General features: G+C 43.2%; 1 protein-coding gene and 1 long non-coding RNA gene across 3 annotated transcripts in view; both read left to right on the top strand.

The window, feature by feature from the left end:
• SLC2A3 (solute carrier family 2 member 3) overlaps positions 1-26,170 on the top strand; it is a 59,541-nt gene that overhangs the window by 8,682 nt on the left and 24,689 nt on the right. The window lies entirely within an intron of this gene.
• LOC140691233 (uncharacterized) lies at positions 236-4,933 on the top strand. Its single transcript, XR_012066807.1, has 2 exons — positions 236-373; positions 4,105-4,933. It is a non-coding gene; the product is annotated as an uncharacterized lncRNA (long non-coding RNA).

Genomic DNA, 26,170 nt, shown 5'->3' with positions numbered 1-26,170 from the left:
GTTTCCAGCCAGAGAAAATGCAATTGCTTAAGGCAGGGGAGCTCGCACTGGCGGTTCCACCCACGACAGATCTCTTGCCAATCCGCCCGCGGGCCTGTCGCCCGAGAGCGTGCCGGTGTCGCCGGACCTCGGCAGCAGCCGCCGCCAGGTGGCAGTGTGTGTCCTCGGGGCGCCTTCCTAGTCCCGTGGGCGGGCGGGCGGGGCCTGGAGCTGAGGCTCCCGCAGAGACGCAGCGCGGCGGGCGAGTGACGGGCGAGTGACGCGCGGGCTGGGCTGGTGGATTCCCTTAGGCCTGAAAGCGTGGTCCTCGCTGGGAACCGGCGAGGCCCTCAAGAGAAACTTGAGAACATTTAGGGAAAAGATCAGGAGGAAGGTAAGAGGAAAGGCAGCCGTTCAGGATAGGGTGTGAGGGGGTCTAAGAAGGCAAGGCGGAAAGACGGACCCCCAGGGAGAGGAAGGCGCTGGCAGTGTTGCCGCCGGGTAGGGGCTGGGCGCCAGAGAAAGACGGGAGCAGTGAGCTTCCTTTTGGCTTGTTTACTCACAAAATCATTTTGAAAAACTGTTACTTTCCCCCCCTTACATTTTAAAGTTTTTAAAATATTTTTTAAAATATTTAAATGGCTTTCAGGGATTAATTTCTGCTGTCTTGAATAGCACATACATGCTTTCAGGGCCACTGTTAGCCTTTCCTGTGCCTTTGTGCAAATTAGGGAAAGATAACCTTCTGGGAAAGAGAGTGGGGCAGATCTTCAGGGGACGCAAGTCCCCTTGTGCAAAGAAAAGCTTCTCCTTCTGGCCGAGGAACAGGGCTCCCCAGCTGGTTGTGGCCTGTATTTCAGGGTCCGTTTCCCCCTGTTCTGCAAACACACACACACACAAACACATGGCCTTGTAGACCTTTTTTCTTTTCGTAAAAACTTTGAATACATAGCTCATTCAGTTACATAGAACTATAAACCTGTTCATGGGCACACCACTAGGCCAAATCAGACTTCTTTTTCTGCCAGAAAGAGCCTTTCTTTTTTATTGAGATTAAAGTGTTAACTTCTGTCCCTCCACCAACCGTCTTCTTTCTTCTAAGACAGATGCTGCAGAACTTTGCTTACGGTGGCTTCTTTACCAGTTGATGTTTCTAAAACCTTAGCACATTTAAGAGTCACTCGGAAGGTTTGTTAATACAGATTTCTTGGTCCCGCCCTTCAGAGAGTCTGACCCAGCAGGTCTGGAGTGGAGCTGAAAATGCTCACGTCTCACCAGCTCCCAGGAGAGGCTGATGTGGCACATGAGTGGATGGTTCTGCCCTGAGCAGCAGGGGAAAGGCACCCCGCCTTTAACACTCCCCCCGCCCCCACCCCGTGTCGCACTGACGGTCACCGTGCCCTCCCTCAGGGACTGTGCACTGTCTGATTGTGTGCAGCTTAGTAAAAACTTAAGATGGGTTGGAGGTGAACTCTTCTTTTAGAAAGTAGGAGAAAGTAGTGAAAAGAAAAGTGGGAAAGAGAAAAAAGAGCAATCCAGGCACATTGTTAAGAAAAACAATTTTAGGAAGGAAAACAAATACTTCGTGTTGAAGATTTGGAAAATTATTCATTAAAAATGGATGGAGGAGGTCCAGCTGTATAGCACAGGGAACTATATTCAGTTTCTTGTAATAACATATAATGGAAAAGAATCTGAAAAGAAAATAGATGCATGTATGTACACCTATAACTGAATCACTTTGCTGTACACCTGAAACTAACATTGTAAATCAAATGCACTTCAATAAATTTTTTTTTTAAGCAGGGGGATGAAGGGCTAGGGAGGAATGAGTCGGTGGAGCACAGAGGATTTTTAAGGCAGTGAAACTACACTGTATGATACTATAGTGCCAGATGCAAGTCATCATACATTTGTCCAAACACACAGAATGTGCAACACCAAGAGTAAACCCCAGTGTAAACTAGGGACTTTAAGTGATAAAGATGTGCCAGTGCAGGTTCATCACCCGTAACAAATATACCGTTCTCCTGGGGGATTTGATAATGGATCTCTAAAAAAAACAAAAGATAGCCCAGTTTGAAGGCTACTGGATTAAAAATCATATGACCATAGTAGTCAGAATTTTACTTGTCAGATTTTGCACTAAAAAATGTAAAATTGTATACAAAATGATATGGCTGATTAATTATAACTTATAGGCTGGTACTTCAAGAAGGAGCATTTGTGGCCTGGAAGGAATAGTGGTTTAGGGTCAGGAAGACATGACAGCCAGATCAAAGAGTATATTACACAAACTGTTTAGATTTCTTCTTATGGTCCCAGCACTGCTGATACAGCCACTTGGGGGTGGGGGGAGAATGGTTATCAGAAAACAAATAGGAACTGAAATTGACATAACTGTCCTTAAGAGGATGCAGAGATGGATTGCCTACTGTCCAGAGTGATGGTTGAGTGATCACTAGGAAGTGATGAAGTCGTGTTACTGGCAGATGACACTCACTGAGTTCCTAAGCTCTGTGTAGAGGAAAATGCCTTTGAGGAAAGTCTGTCTGTGGATGAACCATTGCGTGATCTCTGGCTCAAGGAATCCTCACTTCCTGTACTGTGTGGGACTCAGCACAGTAACAACTTTGTGCTTTACAGTTTCCAAAGAGCTTTAATATATACTACTGAATCCTCCCCAAAACTCCAAGCCTGTCAATCACCATCCTACAGATCTAAACCTTAAAGCACAACTCAGCCAAGGTCACACAGTTAGTAACAGGCCTTTCACTTTATACGATAAATTTTTCTAACATCTGAAGCTGCCCAAATAAAGCCAGTTCTTTGTGCTCATGGAAGCTGTTGTATAACTAAACCACAATAGTTTATGACTTCAATATCCGCTAGCAGATTTCCTTTTCTAAATATGTTTCATCTAATACTAAGAATTTTTTCTTTCTTTCTTTTTTTTTTTTTTTTTTGTCTCATTTCTGTGGCTAAGACAGGACAGCAGGGGAAAATGAACCAGAAGTATGCAGGGCAACTGGGATTTAACTTTTTATAGTCTACACATGGATAATTGAAAATTATCATGTCGTATTCCTCAGCCTCAGGAGAAAGCAAAAAGAACTTTCATTTGATAACTGTGTTAGGTGCTTCCTCCACTTTATCTGATTTAATCTTCTTAACAGCCTATGAGATGGAACAGAACTTTTAGCTACCTCTGTTTAGGGATGCCATATGAAATAGTTTTATGGTGTAGGTTATGTCCCAAACACTTCATGGGTTATATTTATACTAGCAAAAAGTATTCCTTGTTTATCTGAAATTCACACTTAATGGCATTCTGTTTATTTGTATTTTTTAGGTTTTGCAACTCTTGTTTCTTTTATCCCTCATATTAAAAATAAATTATTTTCTTCAAAACACATTGCACAACTTAAACAAATTCCCCAGCTTATACTCTTTTGCCTTACTGATGTTTGGGTTGTAAGAGGGGCCAAAAGTTAGAGGCAAAAGGTTGTTAACGTTTCAGATAATTTTTATAGGAATCTACTGAAGGAACTGTAGGAAATTCCAGAAATTGAACTTCTATTTCCAGATTTATCCGTGGGTCTCAGGTCTTCAATCCTAATTTTAATTAAGAATTATTTAGTTCTCTTTACAAATCAACTTTGTGAATAGATATGTTGTTCAAATCCTACAATAAGAATCATAAAGATAGACAAGTTTCTCCTGTAGAGCACGGGGAACTATATATTCCATATCTTGTAGTAACCTATAATGAAAAGGAATCTGAAAACGAATATGTGTATGTATATGTATGATTGAAACCTGCTGTATACCAGAAACTGACACAACATTGTAAACTGACTATACTTCACTTTTTTAAAAAAGGAATTGTAAAATTGTAAAACTGGAAGGGATCTTGGAGATGATCGAATTCTTAGAGTTTCCAGAACTAAGCAAGAACCAGTGTCTCCAGGCAATGACAGGACTTTCAGTGGGGACTCCTGTACCTACTGCCTGGAGATATCAACCTACCTCACCTTTCCCCTTTTCTTGCCTAGGCTCTGTCCCAGACATTACCCCTTGTCTAAGTGCCCAACATTCCAAATATCTTTTGTTCTTAAATTATAGTGTTATCTATGGCTGCACAGTGTTGGTGATAAGAGCCGAGCCCGAGAGAGAAAGTGACGTGGAGCAATTCCAGATGAAAAGAAACATGCCCCAGACCTGGGGAAACCTTCCGGTGAAAAACTCCGCAAGTGGGAGGAGGAAGAATTCTTTGCAACATGGGAGAAAGAGAAGGAAAGGTTAACCACAGGCTTCTTGCAGTGGATAAACATAGGTTATTCTCCCAAAAGCAATAGAATTCAAGGTCAGGAATGCTGAAGAGGAGCAAATGCCACCATTGTCAGCACCTGATCGAATGAGCGTGTAACCTTGCTTCTGTCTGGAGAAACAAACTGAGAAATAGCTGAAATATTTTCTAAAAGATTGTATCCTAATGGGAGGCCCACCAGCCCACAGAAATCTGCTTCTCCATGATCAGATAGCAATGTATCTATTGAGGCTTCCCAGTGGCTTTAAACCAGAAAAATACATCTTTCTACAGTATCCAGAGAATTATGCTGAGGACCCAATAGGAAATAGTTGATAAATGGACTTTTGTTTATTGAATGAATACCCCAGGTCAGGTTCTGTGTTTTTTTCCCTGCTTTGTCACAACTATTTCTATGTTTTATTTGTCCGTCTGTAGTTTCAGAGAAACAAAATCAAACAAGATATCTTAAGGTCTGCGTGTCAAGGAAATTTCCTTGAAAACAGAGGCTGGCATTAGATGTACTTTTTGAGTCCCTTTGATACCTGATATTCTGAACCCCCTGCTGGTACCTCAGTTCAAGTCATCGCCATGTATTAGTGTAGAAAGCTCCTCGTTTTAATACAAACAGTAATCTTCCTTAAATTTGTGTTCATGCTGTTACTGTGTTCAAGTGTAACCTATTAACCCTCTGTGGTCCTCAGAATTAAGTTCCACCCCTCTAACTGGCACATTAGGCCCTGTGTGTTATGGTCCCTGCTTACTGCCCAGCACTTCTCATCCTTGGCGTCTGCGCTTCAGCCACGTGGGAGTTTTTGCAGGATCACACACGCACCGGGCTCCAGCCATCAAGCCCTCTCTCGTGCTGCACCTTCAGCCAGCACACAATTCTCTCCCATCTCCCTCCCTCCTGCTTTGTCAAGGCAACTACTGCCAAACCCTCAGCTCTTTCTCAACCTACCTTCTCAAAGAGGAAGCCCTCCTGGGCACGAACCACACCCCTTCCTCCTGCCTGAATTTTCTTTCTTCCCCCTACCAGGTCCCCCCTGCAAGACAGGAAATCAGGCACTTCTGGGTTAGGGGAGGGGGTGCCATTCGGGTAAACTCTTCTGTGAGTGGTAATCTGGGTGTGCACACACACCTAGCACAGTCTTATGTGGTGTCACCATGGGAGTGAGTCCCGTAAATCTCCTATGCTTCCATCGTTCACAAGACTGGTATTTGCTAGTGACATCGCCTGGATTCGTTCCCCGCTCCACCCCCGCAGCTCCTGTACTGGGTGCTGGGAGGAAACAGGGGACCCCAAGGAAGTAACATGTGTGCTCAACTACAGCACACAGCAAGGTTATGGTTAGTCCTACAGTAGAACTGTAACCAAAAACGGGTGCTGGGTGAGCACTCAGGAGAGCATGATTCGTTGTTTCTGAGGTTTGGGAAGAGCACAGCTGGAGGTACGTTTGAGCTGGGCCTCGGAGGTGTGGAACAGCCAGAAAATGTAAATGACCATATTTCAGGCAGGGGGAATCACAATGAGAAGGTACAGAGGTGTGACCAGATGAGATGGGAGCGAATGGGGAGGAGAGAAATGAGGGGGAATTGTGTAGGGCTCTGAGCGCTTCATTTGTCAGTATGAATTTTATTCTGTAAGCAGCAAATCGCTGAAGAGTTTTGAACATAACAGTGACATAATCAGATCTGTATTGAAAAATATTTTTCACTATTATTTTTTCCTACAAGACAAAGTATGCTTTTTTTCTTTCCTCTTTTTAAGTTTATTCCAGAGAAATATATACCAGGTAAAGTGAAAGCTCTCTATAATCTTACTAGAGTTAACCATTTAGTGTAATGCTCTGTATTTTCCCTGTGCATAGTACATTATGTGTTCGTGTATATAAGGATGAGATTATTCTAAACACTTTTGACCACTGCCTTTTTTGAAGGAATGGTGAGTATCTTCTCTGAGGAGGCAGGTCACACAAAGATTATTAACTACAACAAACCCATGAGACACATGTACGCACATTTTCACTGCTTCACTCATAATCAACCCAGAAATGATATAATATTTTATCTACGAGATTAGACAAATTAAAAATAATGACCACTATTCAGTTTTGGTGGGGATATCACCAAACTCTTTACAGAATTGCTAGAAATAAAAATTGGTACTTTAGGAGAGGGGAATCCAGCAATTTCCCCCCCCCCAAGTTTAAACTACATGGTGGTGGCAAATCACTTAGAGGAGGAGGAGCAGAGGCATATTTGGAAGATCAATTCTGGGCATGTTGAGCTTGAGATATTTACAGGATATCCATGTGGAGCTTCACAGCAGGCAACTGTAAATGTGGTCTGGAATTGGGAAGAATGTTTGGAGTGAAAGCCGTAGAGGTCCCCTTCTTCGGTGGGAAAGGCTGAGATGACAGAGAATCTGGTCAAAGATAAACCCGACATTTGAGAGTCACTGAGGAAGAATCAATGAAAAAGAAGTAGGATTAGGTATTAGGAAGGTTGGGAAGACCACCTCGAGAATGGTGGGGATGCCAGGAGAGGTTAGGGGGGCTCGTTAACAGTGTGAATGAGGAAGAGAGCTTGAGTTGGGTTAGAGCTGAGGAAGTCACTAGTTTGCAATCAGGTCATTTATATTTTTTGCAGCTGAAGCTTCAGTAGAGAGGATGCAATGGAATTTGGGGGGGAGTGCTTGAACTTTTAGGCAAAAAAAACATGTTTTCCTTGAAAATTATTGCCAAAGACTATAACTACCATCTTGGTGTAGCCTAAGGGAAGGAGCTCGAAGAAAGCAGAATGCTTCTGTTTTAATTCTGGCTCCATATCCCCTGCTTAATACAGCTGAGATAAGCCTGGAATGTTGTAGCAAGACTTTCCAAAGACTAAGATGAAAGAAGATAGAAAGAATGTTACAAGAGTTATGAGTAATAGATCTTTCTCTTTTAAAAGTGAGGTGGTTTGCTGCCGACCTGTCTTCCTGAGGAGCACTTGGCCTAGTTCCATTTGTCAGAAGCCAGCTTTGCCTTGTGCCTCTCGGGAAGGTCCTTAAACACATCGAAACTCCAAGCCCAAGGTGCCAAGTTCAGGTTTCCTTACACCTGTGGAAGAGTTCTTGTTTTCTCTTTCAGGACCCTCCTTTTTTCCCTAGATCTGGGAATACCCACTTTTTTCAGGGAAACCCTACTTTCTCACAGGCGTTGGGCCATAGGAGGATAATCATTATTTCAATAAAATAATTAAGAATTCCAGTCATACCAAAGATACTGTCAATAGCAGGTATGTAATTTCATAGGGAGGTCTGAACCTCCATGTGGGACCACTAGATATTCTGAAACATGTTGATGTGGAATGGAAGGGAAAGAAACAGAAATAGGAAGTGATCGCTCTTTGGAGGATTTTGACAGTGAAAGACAGGGTACCTTATGGGAAGCAGAGGGAGAGGAAGGATGAGAGTACCTGGGGATGCGGGTACTTTAGAATCCCATTGGCAGCAGAGATAGATAAGCAGCGAGTGAGAAATTTAAGGTGGAAATGGGAATGATACGGGAACAGTGTCCTGAAGCATAGCTGAGATAAGATGGAGAGGATGGGAACTTCTAAAATCGGCAGGATTCTAGAAGGAATGGATGGATTAAAGGGGAGGGGAGGGTAAGGAATGAAAATTAGCAAAATCTATTTTCTGAAAAAACATGGGGTCTGGTCATCGGGTAAATGAGGAAAACAAGGATGGGACTGGAATTTGAAGATGCTGAGAAAGGTCTGTTTCTCTGGATGTAGTATCTTCTCCACACCCTAAGACCTTCAGCGGTGCTTCTGTAGAGAGATGTCACTTCCTGTACCCTCCAAAGATAATCGCTTGGTTGAATGAGTCCCTTGCCCAGTAGTCCTTCTGTTTCACCCACCTGAAAAATCCCCAGGATTGGTTTCTACTTTGATACTGTAGCCAGGATGCTGAAAAAAATAAACACAACTTGGCAGAGGATGGTACCATAATAAATTCATAGTCACCCATCTCATTGAGATATTAATGGTGCTCAGCAGTATAATCATCTAAGCCAGTTTTTGGTTTTTTTCCTACTAAATTGAGGAACAGTGATCCAGTTCATCTATATTATTATTTGGATATTCATTTATTCAAAATACTAATTGAGCATCTAGTATGTACAGGCTCCTTCTGGATGTTAAGTATATGGGACAAAAGAATGTTGATAGAAAATGTCCCTGTTGTAATGGGGACAGAAAATAACCAAAGAAATAATTCCAGATAGTGATAAGAGCTATGAGCAAAAGTAAAACAGAGAAATGTGAAAATGGTGGGTGGGCAGAGGGACAACGTAGAGAGCCTGGTCACGGATGCTTCTTGGAGGAGGAGGAGGCTTTGAACTCAGACCTGAATGACAAGGAGGAATCAGGCATTTGAAGATCTTGTGAAGACATCTCCAGGCAGCTTATGTGCCAGAAATGAATTTGATATAACAGGACTGGACAAAAAAATCTAGTGTGGCTTGAGTTTAGTCAATCAGGGGAGTAGTGATAGATAATAAGGCAGAAAACAGAAGTAGAGGCCAGAAAACAGTTTTGAAACCTCTATGAAGAGTGAGTTTGGGGGAGGGTATAACTTAGTGGTAGAGCGCATGCTTAGCATGCACAGGGTCCTGGATTCAATCCCCAGTCCCTCCTCTAAAAATAAATAAATAAACCTAATTACCTCCCTCCCCCTGCCAAAAAAAAAAAGCTATAGAAGAATAGGGATGAAATCAGTAAGACTAAGAGACTAGTGCAGTAGATCACGTGACAGATTTTGATGGTTTTGCCAAGGGTGGTGTCGCGGAGATGGGAGAGTGGAGGCCACCTGGGTATATTGTGGAGGTAAAGCTGCCCATACTTGCTGTTGGATTAGATGTGGGAGGTGTGGGAAAGAGAGAAATCCTGTGTAGCTCCTAGCATGTTTGCTTTGGCAAAGGGGAAAATGCTGATAACTTTTACTGGATGGAGAAGACTAGGGAAGGAAAAGATTTGGGGGTTTGGGAGAGAAATCAGTACCTATATTCTGGCTATGCTTAGTCTGAGATGCCTTTTGGTCACTCAAGTGGAGACATCAGAAAGGTTATAGATGTATGACTCGAAATCAGGGGGTAAATCAGCAGTGAGACCCTTACCACCTTTCAAGGCAGCACATATGTTGGCTAGCTTAAATTACCAGAAAGTTCTTTCTAATACATTTTAAGACAATTATAAATGTCACATAAATGTGATGCCCATTTCCATCTGGGGTTACAGAAAAATACATATTTTTGGAAGCACATCAAATATTTGAAGAAAATTACCATGTTCTCCCCAACATCTTTTATTCATTAAGCTAAATAATCCTGGTTTCCCCAGCTGCTCTGCACGACCTCATTTCCAGATACTTCAGCATCCTGGTCATATCCTTTTTAAAGAAGGATGCCAAGGATGAAAGCAACCTGAACAACACGCCCAAAATGTCGGACTATTATCTCTCTGATGTCTTATTCTTTCAGAAATCCATTCACTTTTTATAATTTGTCTGTTTTCTATCTTATTGTCATTGGTGTGTTAGGGTCCCTGCCTGGGGCATGTGATTTTTCTTCTAATTTTCTTCTAATCCGTTGTTGATTTGGAACTCAAATAATCAACTTGCACTCTGTATCAGATATTAGCATTTTGCTTTGTATGTTTGGAATATTTTATAATAATTTTTTTTCCTTTTTCAGTTTTATTAGGTACAATTATTACAGTCTGACTGCACATATTTTATAATAATTTTAAGAAGGAGAGAGAGTACGTACTTTCTGAGAGGGGCCACCTGTGCCCTCCTATGAGTAAAGCTTTGAACTTTAGGGAGAAATTTTTTTTCCTTACTTTGTTTTTCTAATCTACATTCAAATTAAGTGAGTTTTCCAAACATTTCCAGATGGGTGAGGTATTTCCATCCTTTATAAAGGGATCTCATTAGATACTTTCTCAGTCTAGGGCACTGGTTTTAACCAGCAGTGGTTTTACTCCTCAGGGACAATTCCAGCAATTTCTGCGGACATACTTGGTGACTTGTGACACAGAGAATGCTGCTGGCATCTCGTGAGTAGGGCCCAGGAGTGCTGCCTAACATCCGACAATGCACAGGACAAGCCTGAATGACAGTTATCTGGCCCCAAGTGTCAACAGAACCTAGATTTAGAAACCCTGCACTATGCCATTTCCCTGATCTAGTTTACTAACCTTATTGGAAAAAGGTTAGTAAAACCTTATTGAAAAAAATGGACATGAGTTAAACTTAATGAATTAATTCTGCTTCCACCTAATCACTGCTCTGTCCCTTTATTGCAGGCCAACCACCTCTTAATAATCTTTCTGTAATTTAACGAGACAGTAATGAAGCACTACCTCTCTTCACCGAAGAACAGGCTTTCATAGCTCCAATTTTCCGTCACCTCTCCCAGTCTCTGTCCTTTCTAGAACACTTCACAATGTTCAGTGATCAAATCTGGACATTCTTTTCATAAAAGAATCATTTTAAGAAGCAAAATCGCACTCTCATTTATCTCATTCCCCACTCTGGCCTTTCCTTTCTGTTCCCCATATTTTGCTCATTCTTTCCAGGTGAAAGGTCAGGTTTTTTGAGAAGAGGGACAGCCCTGCTTTTCTTCTTCATTTCTTAATACAAGAGAAATACAACACAACTTAAGCCAGAAGCGCTGCTCCCCTTATCTGCCGGGGGCCCCAGGGAGGCATGCGGCTATTCTGGGATGCGGCTGGTTCGTTACTGGTGAGGGAGGCTGCGGCGAGCCCCTCTGCTGTCACGGCTGTGCTTAGAGGTAGAACGTTCTTTACCGCACGTCCTCCATGGTGGGAACACGTCAAATCTTCCTGGGGCTGTTTTATTTCTTGGTGTTGACCGCAGCTGTCAAGATCAAAGAGGAAGTAATGAGGCAGGAGTGAGTAGCTTCGTTCTGCTGGTATCTGAAAGGGGCAAAACTGATGGAGATTTTGAAGTGAAAGGGAGAAATAAACTCTTTCTCTAGCCATACCCAGAAACAACAACTAGGTAGCTCTTTTCACATGCTTTTAATTTTTAAAGTTACAACTTTGTTAGCAAAAGTGGCAAAAATAACCCTTCCCCAGTACCTTTATGTTCTAGAGCTAGAGACTCATTCATTCACTCGAATATCTATTGAATGTGGCTATATGTGCCAGGCACAAAAATGAACCAGGGAAGCTTCTAAACATTGGAAATTTTGACAGTGTATCTGAAAGAAGAATAAGTGAATACCTAATTAGTAGTCAAAATATTTACTTTTTTTTTTCTTCCTTGGGGTAATTGCTCTTCATGCACGAATCACCAAGTATTTGTATAGGTGGTGTGTTGGAGATTGCAGAGAATAAATCAGCTGGGGTCCTTCTCCTTCTTTTAGGATGAGAGAACTGAGACCACCTTTTAGGATGAGAGAACTGAGACCCACGTTTAACAGCTTAACTAGCTGATAATTAGTAGCGCAGCATAGTGTGCGGCACAGCAAGTTGGTGCTATTGTCTGAACTGCTACCTGGGTCTTCTAACTTTCAGCCTTGTCTTGTTCTAAAAATAGATGTGAGAGAAGATTGTTTGCAGAAAATGCTCTCTACCACCATACCAAGTTGGTTTCTACCCAGAAGGCCTTCTGGCTGAAACAATGGATAGGATAATGAAATGAACCAGCGGGGCCTGGAGTTCAGGGTTGGGGTGGAGGGAAGCAATCAAAAGGCGAGGTTAGCCGGGTGGGTACAGCTCAGTGGTAGAGCGCATGCCTAGCACGCGTGGCGTCCTGAGTTCGATCCCCAGTACCTCCATTAACAAAAAGGGGAAATTAGAAAAAGCACAGAATGAGGAGAGCATATTTTAGTTGTGGCAAAGCATATAAGATAAAAGTGACACATCTGGGTTTCTGGAGTACCGGTGGCATGGTGGTGCTGTCAAAAAGAAAAACAAATGCAATGAGATTTTGCTTCATTCTTCACCTAAGGGCTTATACCAGAGCCGCGTGTCTGGTATTCAAAGACCACCGCAGCAAGAGCCTGAGCTTGCCTTCTCTCTCACTAGATTCGAACACGGGGCCCCTGCATTGTTGGGCAGAGTGCTGTGCATTGCTCTCAGTATGTATGTATGTGTCTATTTGAATTTTTCTTAACATTGTCTTTTAAAAAACTCATTAAGATCTTCTCAGGTTTAGAAAACTGTCGTTTCTTACTGTTTTTATTAGATTGAGAGGTCAAAGACTGCAGCTAATAGGTGAAAACAGAGAATGGATTTGGAAGGAGCAGTTTCTGGCCAAGATGTGGGGACAAGTGTAACTTTCGGTGCAGGGAGCTTCTGAAAAAGAGAACAGGATTAACAAAGGAGCATGAAGATGTGGCTTATAATCTGGGGAGATGGAAAGGAAAAAAAAAGAGCAAGAAAGAGAAGGAATTGTAGAAAATTTGAGATACAAATATTGAGGAGATGGACAGAGGAACAGTCAAGAGACCGAAAGGGTTATTTGTGTCCGAGAGAAAGATCTTAGCTTTTGCTTGTCTTTGGGAAGTTCCTTTCCTTACGTGTCAGAAAACCACAGGCGAGGAAAGGAAGTGGAAAATAATAGAAGTAAGGTTATCCTCTTTATAACCTCCTACTGGTCCCTTCCTTGGAAATCAGAAAGACTCAGGGAGGCACAGAAGAATAAACAAAACACTTCCCTGGAGCTCTGTTCTTAGCAAGTTTCTGTCCGCGCTGTTTTCCCCAGAATCCTGCGTGATCTGGCTCAACACCTGACTGTGTCTTTCCCTCCTGTGTCTCTGCACATAGTTCAGGGCCCTGGGTGTGCTTAAGCCTGTTGCCTTCGTGTCTCTGCTTTGTTCCTCTAACTGTGGGCAGTATGTCTCCATCCATTTCTGTAAGTTGCTGATGGCGTTTTAACACTGGTGCCGTTCCTGTTCTGCCTCAAGTCTCATCTGTGTCTGTGTCTTTTCCTTTGGCCTCAGTCTTTCACTTTCTCTCTGTACTCTGTCCCATTCGGCTTCTGTCACTGCTTTCCTTTACCAGCCGGCTTACTGTGACTCCATCCCCATAGCAACCCCTCTCTGGGGAAGAATGAGGGGAAAGAGGAGGAGGAGAGAGCCAAGAATTAGATGGACAATGAGAAGCTGGATTGGAGTTGGAGGGCGACCTTTTGGGTTGAGTCCTGGAACAGAGTACAGACAAACCGTGTGGATGGATGTCAGCCAAGTTACATAAAATCCTAGGGGAACACATACATATTGGGGGCCCAAATCCAACCCCCGCTAGCAAAACGCATTGAGCAAGTCCATTCTGCTTTATGCCAGTCTGTCATTTTCTTCCCTCTTCTGTGATCCAGGTTATGTACTCTTTCTATTTCTAAGCTGTATGGTTTTTATACATGAATGTTTTCTGATGTATTGTACCCTGAAAAGAGATTTCCTTAAAGATTTGTGAATACTCACATTGGAACCTCAAGGTCTTTCTTTTGATGTGCTATAGTTTTTCACTAGGATTCTTTCTGGACACCATAATTTAAGTGATAATGAAGAAAACTTGGAATGTCCTCAGAAAAGGACAACAAAAAGTCACCTGTGAAATGGTATTGTACACTCTCATTTAGGACCAGAATACTAGATAAGAGATTTCATAAGGAAGAAAGATTTTTACCAACAGTGGGATTTGTTTACATAAGGAAAGTTTACTCTCTGAGGTAATGGAATTATTCTGCCCAGAGGTAACTTTAAAACCAGACTGGTATCCATATATCTGTAAAGGAAATTATCTCCATGAGTACTTCTCAAACTTGAGCTCTCTTTTCCCATTGCTTCCTTGGACCCCAACCCAGAGAGCTTGTTAAACGCAAATTCCTGCACTCCACCCCTTGGATTCTTAGGTGAGGAGAGGAGGGGGTGTATGTGGGACTGGGGGCTGTATTAATTTACATTTCTAACAGGCTCCCTGGAGATGCTGGTGCTGTTGGCCCAGGAGTCACAAGTTGAGTGGCAGTAGTCCAGATGACTTCCTGAGTCAGAGGACAGCTGACATACATAGTCCGGAAATGTGTGGACATTGCGTTGCTCTTTGATAACAAATATATTTTTCTTTGGAAATGGAGGGGTGAGCTAAATCAGATAAGTTTTGTTTTTCTCTGCCCATTTGCAAGCCATGGTATCCATTAGACTCCTTTCTTTTTGTTCTGCAGTCGAAGTTGTCCCAGTGCTCAGCTGGGACATCCAGGGCAAACTGGACATATGGGTGATCTCTCCGTTCACATAAGGCCAGTAAAGTAAGAGGAATAGAAAGGGGAATTGAATCTGACTAGGAAACAGAAAATGTGGTTTCTAGTCCTAATTCCGAACTTATTCATTTTATGTCTTTAAATTGGGCATTTAAATTCTCCCTGTTTCAGTTTCTACCTGTAAAATAGAGATAGCATTACCTCCTCTACTTACGTCACAAAAATGCTTTGAAGATCAACTGAAACATGTATATAAAAGATGTTTATCAAAATACCATACACATGTTAAGACAGAGATGTGGCTCCCTTGTTTTTATTTAGAATTTACTGTTTAGTGCTAAAAAACAGCAACACAACAATCTGACTCCTAAGTATATACCTGAGAGAAAAGAATTCTTACATATGGCAAATGACAAGAATGTTTTATAATAGCTTAAAACTAAAAACAATAATGGAGGAGCATGAATGTGTACCTCACAGGAGAATGGATAAATGAGTTTTGGCATACCCATAAATGGGACCCTACTCATCAGTAATAAGGAATGAGCTGCTTCATACATCCCGCCTAACACTCATAGACACTATGTTGAGTGAAAAAAAACCAAAATCCTAGCACAGAAGCGTACACGCTATATGCTTCCATTTATACAGAGATCTAGAACAACAGAATTCACTGGTGATGACAGAAGTCAGGGTGGTGGTTACATCTGCGGAGGGCAGGTGTAGACTGGAACAGGCACAGGGACACCTTCCGGGGGAGCTAGAAGTGTTCTAGAACCCAGATCTCAGTCTGGGTACTGGTTATACATGTGAATACAAATGTCAGAATTTACCCAGCTGTACACTTAACATAAATGCATTTTTGCGTTCTTTACTGTATGTATGTGATACTTCAATAAAGAGGAAAAAAAAAAGACATAAGTAAAAGGAAGAAAGAACTTACCTCAATTCTAGCACCACTAGAAGACAAATTCTTTTTTTTAAATTTTATTAATTTCATTGATTTTTTGAAGGGAGAGGTAATTAGGTTTATTTACTTGTTTATTTATCTATTTACTTATTGGTAGTGGGAGGTAATTAGGTTTATTTATTTAGTTTTTAATGGAGGTACTGGGGGATTGAACCCAGAACCCAGTGCATGTTAAGCACGTGCTTTAGCCCTGAACCATATCCTCCCCACAGAAGACAAATTTTTTTTCTCAAAATATTTCAACTCTAACAGCCCAGCACAATTAAAGAGGCTCGGTTTTGTAATTTGAACATCTAATATGTGGATCTAGGAGTCACCACCTTGTTCAGGGTTGGTGGTCACGTATCTGGGTTTCTAGACTTGAGCAACATGTGACAATAAAGGGAAGAGGAAGCCCTGTGTCACTGGCTCAGGAAGAGGCTAGGCTTACGTCAGAGTTGCAACAAACCTTTTTGTTGTTGTTCCTTTTTTTTCATTTTTGTGCCCTTATGACTACTTTTCTTAGATTTTTTTTCTTAGATTTTTCATATAGCATACCCTTTATGGGGGGGCGGTCTTCAAATTTTCTTCTCTCTGGTCAGTAGCCTACTTTCCCATCTTACCTAAATGTGTCTCATCAGTGGTCTGTCCTGGGATTTTCTTTTATGAGTCTATTCCAAGGACTCACATCCTGCCCCCCTGCCCAGAGAGCCTTCCAGCAGTTTTACAGCTGCATTCTGGGACTCTGTTTGGGGAACAGTGCCTTTGACAATTCCCACTCTCATTAAGACTCCCAGCCAGGCCTCCAGGAAATCCTCTCCACTTTAGTGCCTTCCCACCCTGCTTTCTCCTCAGCAGTTGTTGTGGGGCTAGTGTGTTTCATTCACTGTCAGCCTAGGAAAAAAGAAAACTGAGTTAAAAAAAAATCAGTTATTTCTCAGGCAGGATTAGTCAGCTGACCAAGCTGTCTGCGAGTCTAAAAAGGGGGATTATCAGAAATATGTAAGGGAAAGGCGAGCAGAAAGCATGAGTGGCTTTAGTCTGCCCTCCCTTTTAAACTGAGTTGCTCTTGTTAATTTCTGTGACATCAGTGTTTGTTTCATAGAAGGTACTTAAATAGTTGCCAATATATGGAAAAGGTTGAATGCATGAGACTAAAAGATACGGTGTGTTTGAAAGAGGACAGAGTAGGGGCAGCAGGAATCAGGGTGCCGAGGGAAGTTTCGCAGAGATAAATCTGCAGGGCGGTGGTGGCGTGGGTGTGTATCTCTCAGAAATCACTGACCTGAACACCTGGCACGTAAATAAAACCGACTTGAAAAAACAGGATCAGAGCGCTGCAGGGACATACGAAGGAGGCGATTTTGTAAAGATCGCAGGCCCGTGAAGTGTTAAATGGGGATATACACAGACAAGAGCAGAGGGGAGAAGAGGGGAGGGAGTTGGGGAGAGCAAAGAACCGAAAAGAAAACAAGACCGACCAGGCCAGACCAGACCAGAGGCTAAACAGGCACGTTAGTCGGGGCAAGGGCAGGAGGGGCGCGGGAACTGGGGATGCAGACAGACACGGCTGAGTGGCACTCAAAGGGCCGCGTGGGATTAAGGTCCCTAGAACGAAACCGTCTACCCTCGAGGCAGAACCCTTGTATAACTTTTGCATCTCCCTAGAGATGCCTCGGATTCCAGGAAATTACAGCTCTCTCGGGCGCACAGGAGCGGGCGCGCCCGCCGGCCCCTCCGCGCATCTGGCCGGGGGCGGGCGCGGCGGCGGCGGCGCGGCGGGGCGCGGAGAGCACCGCCCCGCCAGCGCGCGGACGTGCGGGGTGGCACGGTGCCCCCGGCGCGCATCCTGTCCCCGCCCCCGGCCAGGAATCCCGGCGCGGCGCGGCCTCCCCGCCCCGCGCGGGCCCCCCTCACGTGTCTGCTCTCGGTCTCTACGTCGGGCCAGTTTTGGTCAAGGAGGGAGAGATGCCAGTGGAAAGCGGGGGAGGAGGGGTTTAGGAGAAAAAGACGAGTAGGCTGCAAGTGAGGGGGAAGGGGGCTGGGAAACTGGATGGCGGCTTGTGTGCGCGGGAGAGGGAGAGAGCTCCTGGGGGAAGGGGTGGACGGGGAAAAGGGATGATTCTGGACAAGGCAAAACGCTGAGAAAGATGCTTCAAGATTGGGAGGGGAGGAGCAGTTGGTTAATGGAGGCGTCAAAGAAGAGCATAAACTTGAGTAGGGAGATACAGAAAAAGCAAGTTGCAGGCACATGGGGGTTTTGCACGCGGCCGGGCAGAGGAGGTGCCTGAGAGGAGAAACGAGTGGAAATCAGCAAAGGGGGGAAAACTCTCGGTCTCATTTTCCCTTCTGTTGAGATGTAAATAAATTCCTCTGCTGGTGTTTAAAAACAAACGAACTCCACTTTTTTTTTTTTAACAAGGTGATTTATGTATGTATCAGGACATTATATTTGTGCCTTATGTATGTTTTAGTTATGTCCTTGGTAGTGCCCCTTCAAGCCACATTTTTTCTGTTTAATTTTGTATCTATCTGAGATGATCGATGTTCACAAACTTACTGTGGCAGTCATTTCATGATGCATGTAAGTCAAATCATTGTGCTGGACACCTTAATGTAGCTTACACAGTGCCGCGTGCCAATTATATCTCAATAAAACTGGAAGAAAAAGACATCTGGAGGGAAGCACTGCGTTCAAAGTAGCCGCCTAGGGATTTAGGTGTTACAATATCTATACTGTGCCCCTAGGTAAGTAAAAAGGACAGGTGACCCTATGAGCCCTCTGGGAAACAGCAACTAGTCTGAGAGGTCACTCTCAACACTGGTAAGTGTTTCTCCCAGTTCCTATTATGTGGAGTGAGAGAAATTTGGAGAATAATTTCCTGTTGCCTAGTCTGCCCTTTTACATCTCCATCTCAGTAGGCCCACATTTCTGCATTCTCTAAGAAGTCCTCAGAGATTTTTTTTACTCAACATGTATCCATCTTCTGTTCTTTTCCTCATCACCCTCTTCTCTTGCTTTGCTGCCCCATTCCAGTCTTTCCCCTCTCTCGGGCCCAGCAGAACCGTACACTGTGAATTTTCACAATTTTCTGAGCTTATTCCACCTGCTTCATCTACTGTCTAACTCAGGAGTTGGCAAACCTTACTGACCCGGTTCGGATATTCAATATCTTAGGCTTTGCCGGCCAGGAGGTCCTGTCCATAACTACTCCCCTCGCCGTTGTAGAACAGAAGCCACCATCGACAATGTACAGATGAGCGAGCGTGTCTGGGTACCAGTAAAACTTTACCGATGGACACTGAAATTTGAGTCTTATATCATTTTTACAAGCCACGAAATAGTGTTCTGTTCTTGATTTTTTTTCCCCAACCATATAAAAATGTAAAAATGATTCTTAGTTTATGGATGGGACAGAAGCAGGCATTGGGCTCTCCAAATCCACTGTTCCTGAAAGAGACAACTTCTTTTTTTTTTTTTTTTTTGGTGTCTCTTGTTGACAAAGACAGCAGTGACAAGCAGCAAGCTGCTGGCCTCAGGTAGCCTCCACTTAGGAGGATGTTCCTCTACAGCCCCAAGTTATCAGCCCCTTGATTGACTGCACCCAGCCCTGCTTCCTGTTTGTGATCAGCTACTTAAGAAGGGAGGAAGAACAGCCCCAGTTCTAGGAGAAAAGGGCTGGGGCTGAGGATAGGGAGACGCTGTCTATCCTAGATACATTGTTCTGGACCTGCAGTGGCTGTTTCTTAATCTACAAGTACACAGTGCAGTGCAGCCAGACGAGCTCTGCCCCCAACCGTGGGGCTTAGAGCAAGTTACTCACGGAGCTCTCCTGACAAACCAGGATGGTAACACCAAATCTAAACCATTGCTGTGAACTGCAAATGGTGTAACATAAGAACCTGGCCCTTCATAAAAACAGCTTCAGGTTATCATGAATCTGTTACCACTGCTACAGAGCTTCTCCCAAGTAAGTGGAGAGATTTGGAAAGTCTTCAGGTCCTCAAAAAAAAAGGGACTCTAGACTTTAATCCACGGCCTGCAGTGGCTTCTTTATCTCTGATCGTATGTATTCAGCTGTGGAATTAGACATGTTTGCTTCCTGTTTTCTCTTTAATTTGACAAACACTTGTATGACACAATGTATACCGTCAGTATTCTAAGTACTTTACTCATATTAACTGATTTGAGTCTCGTAACAAGTCTTACAAAGTAAGAAAGACTATTACTACCTTCATTTTACAGATGAGGAAGCACGGTGAGGCTAAATGAGTTTCCCAAAATCACACAATGTAAGTGGCAGAGTTAGGACTTAAACCCAGGATGTCTGCCTCCAGAATCCATGCTCTTAGCTACACCTGCTTTAAAATAATTTTAAAAAAATAAATAAAAAGTAAAAAATGTATGTGTAACACCAACTCCCTTGGATTTAAGCTCTGTGCAAGCAGGGAATGGAGTGCTCCCACCACCTTTGTTTACCAGAGTACCCCCCCCCCCCCGTATCTAAAACTGAGCCTGACAGCACAGCAGATCTATATCAATGAATAAATGAGTTGATTTTCTTCCGGGCCCTCTGTCTTTTTCACTCTTGCTGTCAGTGTGGCGATCTGTTTCTGCTTATTAATAGCACTGAGAGGGAGCTGGCCAGAGCGTATCAAGCTAAGACCCAAACCCTTTAAAGAGCCCCTTGTCGAGGGTGTGAGATTTAATGGATTATCTTGTTCCTCTTAATTGTGTAAAAACATGTATAAACTTGTTTATTTTCAAGTAGCTTAAAACAGCCATTTACATGTAATTGGAATTAAGTTGGATTAAAAAGTCCACCTGGAACCTAATATTTAAAGAATTTAAATTGTGATTGTAATCAAAGTAACCCGCTCCTCCGTTTAAACACTTAAAAAAAGTTCTAGGATTATAGGGTCAGGGCATCAAAGTCAACACTTGTTGCACACATTTTTGAAAAAGGTACAAATTCATTCAATACATTTGCATCCCAGCACGCAAGAAGCACTTGGGGTTTTACACACCCATAAGATTGTGCAGATTCATGTCCAGTGGAGTAGAAGAACCAGAGGATGAGGAAAAACAGGACAATGAGGGAGACAAAGCTATTGCCTGCATCCCTGGGTAGCATTAGCACGAAATAAATTCCGTAGGAGGAGGGGAGAAGCAAAAGAATAAGGGTCAGGAGACTTTGGTCAGCTTTGAGTGATGGAACTGGTTGCCTTGGCGATTTGGCTGACGTTCTACAAAGCACGTCTGCACTCTTACACAGCAGCCTCCTAACCTCCCCCCGCCCCCCAAAACGGGGGCAGGCGGGGCTAACCTACAGGATAGACACAGACTAGAAGAGATTCTTTGGTTTCTGGGCCCGCCTCATCCAAATATTTCTGTGACTGCCCGATTCAATTTTAAGCTGAAAACAGTAAGTCTTAACGGCCTCTGTCATCTGCAAGGAAGATGTGTAAATTAGAGAAGAGAAGCTGATTTTTCACGGCACAGAAAGATCACGTGGCACTTGTAAATGAGGATATGCAGGAGACATAGAAGGGTTAGGAGCACAGTGGTTAGAACAGTGCGTGGCCCACGGCTGGCACTGGGCTCGGTTGGTTGACTGCATGTGGAGTGGACAGTTTTGAGGAGGAGAACACAGATTCTCAGTTTAGCTCTAGAGAGCTTTGCCCTCACTCCTTCGCATCTCTTTGAGTTTCTAAAGGCAACGCGAAAATATTACAGTGACCGCTTGGATCAGTGAAGGCGAAGATTTTTAGTCTCTTCAAACTGTGCCCTGTTCTGAGGACTGGTTGTATCGTTTGCTAAAGTATCTCAGCAGTAAAGAGCACTGTTGCCGCACTCCCAGAGGACTTGGGACTCTTACCTCCCCTCTGCCAGGAGGGGATTAGAGCCCAGCCCTTCCCCAAGAGGGGGAGGACCACCGCTGTGAAAGCAGACAATGCCCGCAGTCTCCACTCCATAGTTCATCCGATGACCCCGGAGAGGTCAGATTCTGCTCCTCCCCCCTCCTACACACCCAAGGTTTGGCGGCTCTTTCCACTGTTTTCTGGTCTTGCACTTTTTTCGAGTCTGTGATAAGAACTTATGGTCCTCCTCCCCCCTCAGAAAAGTACCCTGAAATACAATACTTGCGTTCACTTTGAGGGGATTTGTGTATCTGCCTGGTCCGTCTTTGAACCCCCTATGAAGAAACCCCACCTTAGAGCTTTAATGGCCTTTTCTTCCTAGAGAGCCTGACGGGTTTCTTCTGAGGGGTGGGCTCACCAAGGTGAGGGAAGGCCCAGCTGAAAGAACAGAGACCTTTAATTATGAAACATCGTACTGAAAGGCGGCTTTACTTCCAGCCGCATCAACAGACTGCCACTTGCTTAGGGTTTCTTCAAAGGGTGGATGTGAGTCAGTGTGAGTACTTTTGTTATCGGTATTCAGTGGCTGTGTTCCTGTAAATAAGCCAGGCCGGTATCCTGGTGATAGAGTCAGACGACTAGTCACCAGAGGAGGAAGGACATTTATAGTTTTAGAGCATTGCTGGAGTAAACTTAGGGAACTTCGCTTCCTTTGAGCAGCAGTCTGTGTTCCCTATTGGCACTTGTGTAGAAATTGACATTTAAAATACTAGTTTCACATTTCTTCTGTATAACACAGGGAATTATATTCAATATCTTGTAATAACCTTTAATGAAAACGAATATGAAAGCAAATATATGTACGTACATGTATGACTGAAACATTATGCTCTAGACCAGAAATTGACACACTGTAACTGACTATACTTCAATTAAAAAAAAAAAAAGAAAGTGGAGGAGCATAGTAAGTCTTTTAGAAATTGTAGCTGTTTTTCTTCTTCAGTACTACACCAAAACTTAATAAGTGGTAGTTTCTTAAAATTTGTGCATAAATAAGCCATATGAATAAAAAATATTAAAGTACTTGTTTCGAATCCAGCAATCACACTCCTTGATATTTATCCAGATAAGTTGAAAACCCGCATCTGCACAAAAGCTGCATGTTTATATACATAAACAGCTTTATTCATAACTGCCAAAACTTGGAAACAACCAGGATGTCCTTCAGTAGATGAATAAATAAAATATGGTCCATCCAGACAACCGAATATTAGTCAACACTGAAAAGAAATGAGCTGCCAAGCCATGAAAAGGCATACAGGACCTTTAAATGCATTTGAGGAAGTGAAAAGGTAGGAGATCGTAAAGGAGAAACTGTATCTTTTGTATCTTTATAAGTCCCAGAACCTAGGGGAGAAAGACAAGGAGAGTGCCCTGTTGTTAGTGCACTACTGTGGAACGTAACCTAATGGTAGCTCGGATGCTGTCTAAAACCGAACTCTTGATTTGACCCCTTGTCGCTCTGTTTTCCCTGTTGAAGTAAATGGCAACTCCAGTTCTCCAGTTACTGAGGCCAAAACGCTTAGGATCATTTTTGACTCCTTTTTTCTCTCTCCCACCCAACCAGCTAGATTGTTAGTTAATCCTATTGGTTCTATCTTGAATATATATTTCAGATCCAGCAAGTCACTGCTTCCACCACTACTACCGTTGTCCATACCCTCAACATTTCTCACCTGGACCAGGAGCCTCCTAGTTGGTCTCTGTGTTTCCATTCTGCTCTCCTCCAGCATCTTCTCCATTCAACAGCAAATACTTAAAAACAAAAACAAAAACAAATCAACCAATGTTACTCCATCACCCCAAAAGAACTAAAATGGCTTTGTAGCTTCCTGGCTTTCTGTTACATTTAAAATATAATCCAGGATCCTCGCCATTGCATCCCGGTGCCCTGCGTGATCAGACTCCTACTCGCCTCTCAGTGTCATTCCTCCTACCTCTCTGCCCCTCGTTCACTCCACTCCTGCACATTAGCCTTTTGGCACCTTCTCTTGGTGTCTTTGTATTTGAAGCGCCTGCTCTTTGGAAGACTGTACTCATAAATGCTCCCAAGATTTGCTCCCTCATGTCATTCAGGTGTCTGTTCAAATGTCATCTCCACTGAGATCAACCCTCACCACCGTATCTTAAATAACCCTCCTTCCCAACTCTTTATTACCTTACTTTGCTATACTGTTCTTCCGAGTGCCCCCTTAACATTACATGTCATGATGTATTTATTTGTTTGTTTATTGTCTGGTGTGTAAGTGCGAGGGCTACCGTAACAAAATACCAGAGGCTGGGTGGCTGACACAGCAAATTTAACATGTTAACAGCTTTGGAGACTGGAAATCTAACATCAGGGTTGGTTTCTCCTGAGACATCTTTCCCTGCAGAGGACTGCCTTCTCACTGTGTCCTCACGGCTTTGTCTCTGTGTGCACACCCCCTTGGCGTCTCGTTCTCTTCCTTCAAGAACACTAGTCATAACTGGATTAGAGTCACATTCTTATGACCTCACTAAACTTAACAACCTCATCTCCAAAGACAGTTACATTCTAAGGTACTGGAGGTTTGGGGCTCAACATATGAATTTTAGGAGGACGCAGTTCAATCCATAACACCCCATTCTCTGGCCCCCCAGAATTCCTGTCCTTCTCACATGTAAAAGACATTTACTTCCATCCCATCCCAACAGCCCCCAAAGTCTTAATCCATTTCAGTATCAATTCCAAGTCCAAAGTCTCATCTGAGTATCATTTAATCAGGTGTGGATGAGACTCGAGATATTATTCAACCTGAGGCAAAATTCCCCTCCAGCTATGTACCTATGAAACCAGACAAGTTATGTCCTTCCAAAACACAGTGGTGGGACAGGTGTAGCGCAGACAGTCCCATTCCAAAAAGGGAGAAACTGAAAGGAGTGAAGGATCCCAAACAAGTCCAAAACCTGACAAAGTAAATTCCATTAGATTTTTTTTCCATTTTGTTTCTCATTGTGGTAACAAACACATAACATAAAATTCACTGTCCTAACCATTTTTAAGTGTACATTTCAGCAGCGTTAAGTATGTTCATATGGTTGTGAAACAGATCTCCAGAACTTTCTCATCTTGCAAAACTGGAGCTCTGTACCCATTAAACAGCAGCTCTCTTTTTCTCCCTCTCTCCATCTCCAGGCAAGCATCTTCCTACTTCCTGCGTCTCTAAGTCTGACCACTGTAGGTACCTCGTATAAGTGGAATCATACAGTATTTGTCCTTTTGTGACTGACTTATTTCACTCAGCAAAATGTTCTCAAGGTTCATCCATGTTGTAGGCTGTGACAAGATTTCCTTTTTTTTTTTAAGACTGAATACCATTCCATTGTCTGCACAGACCACAGTTTGTTTACCCATTCGTTCACGGATGGACACCTGGGTTGCTCCACCTTTGGCTACTGTGAATAGTGCTGCTGTGAACATGGCTGCGCGGGCGTCTCTTCCAGCCCTTGCTTTCAGTACTTTCTGTAGCTAGAAGTGAGATTACTAGATCACATGGTAGTTCTGTTTTTAATTTTCTGAAGAACTACCTGTTTTCCACAGCAGTTGCACTATTTCATAGTCCTGCCAACAGTGCACAGCAGTTCCAGCTTCTCCACATTCTCCCCAACACTTGTTATTTTCTGAATGGTTTTCTTTTGTTTTGTTTTTTGATGGTAGCCATCTTCTTGAGTGTGAAGAGATATCTCATTGCAGTTTTAATTCGCATTTCTCTGATGACTAATGATGTTGAGCATCTTTTCATATGCTTCTTGTCCTTTGTGTATCATCTTTGATGATATGTCTGTTCAAGTTCTTTGCCCATTTTTTGATCGGGTTATTTGATGTTTTGTCGTTGAGGTCTTTATGAATTCTGGACATTAACCCCTTATTAGATACATGATTTACACATCTTTTCTCCTATTCCATAGGTCTCCTTTTCACTCTGTTGACTGTGTCCTTTGATGAACAGAAGTTTTTAAGCTTGATGCAGTTGCATTTGTCTGTTTTTGCTTTTGTTGCCTGAGCTTTTGGTGTCATAGCCAAGAAATCAATGTTCCATTAGATTTCAAGTCTCAGGGATAAATAATCCTCATTGGCTTAGTGATCTGACCCTCCAGGCCCACTGAGGAGCCAGCCTTGTTGTCTCTCAGCCCAGGACACCTGCCTGACTTTGGAGGAGGTAGCCTTGCTTTGAGGGCCTGTGTGCTTTGGGTCTCTGGTGAGAGCGGTGGCCGGTATCTGAGTCAGGGTCTCCCCCCTTGCACTGAGGGGTAACATGTGCTGATAGCTCTATTGGCCCGTCGTGTAGAACCTCAGAGCCCGAGAGACTTACTTCAGTTTGCCTTATTGCTGTCTTTTAATCTAATCTGGCAGTATTTCTGCTGATAGAACACCATCTCTATTCCTAGATTCTGCTGAGATAGCTGATTAAATCCAAGAATTTCACTCCTTTTTCTGTTTATCAAATGATTTTCCAGCCACACCCTTGGTGTCCTCTCCAGAGCAAACTCTGGTCTTTTGCAATATGGATAGGGTAAGACTTTCCCAAGTCTTCAATTTCTGGTTCCTTTTTGCCTAACAATTCTTCCTTCAGTATACCTCTTGCCTCTCACATTTCTATAAGCAGAAGGGGAAACCATACCTTTAATACTTTGCTTAGGGATCTCTTCAGCTGAGAAGGCCTGTTTTATCACAAATTCTGCCTTCCATAAAACACTAAAACACAATTCTGCC

This window comes from Vicugna pacos, chromosome 34 (genome assembly GCF_048564905.1).
Source record: "Vicugna pacos chromosome 34, VicPac4, whole genome shotgun sequence".
In the NCBI taxonomy this organism is placed as follows: domain Eukaryota; kingdom Metazoa; phylum Chordata; class Mammalia; order Artiodactyla; family Camelidae; genus Vicugna; species Vicugna pacos.
Note: the sequence above shows the minus strand (reverse complement) of the source record. Positions and strands in the feature narration are given on the sequence as shown.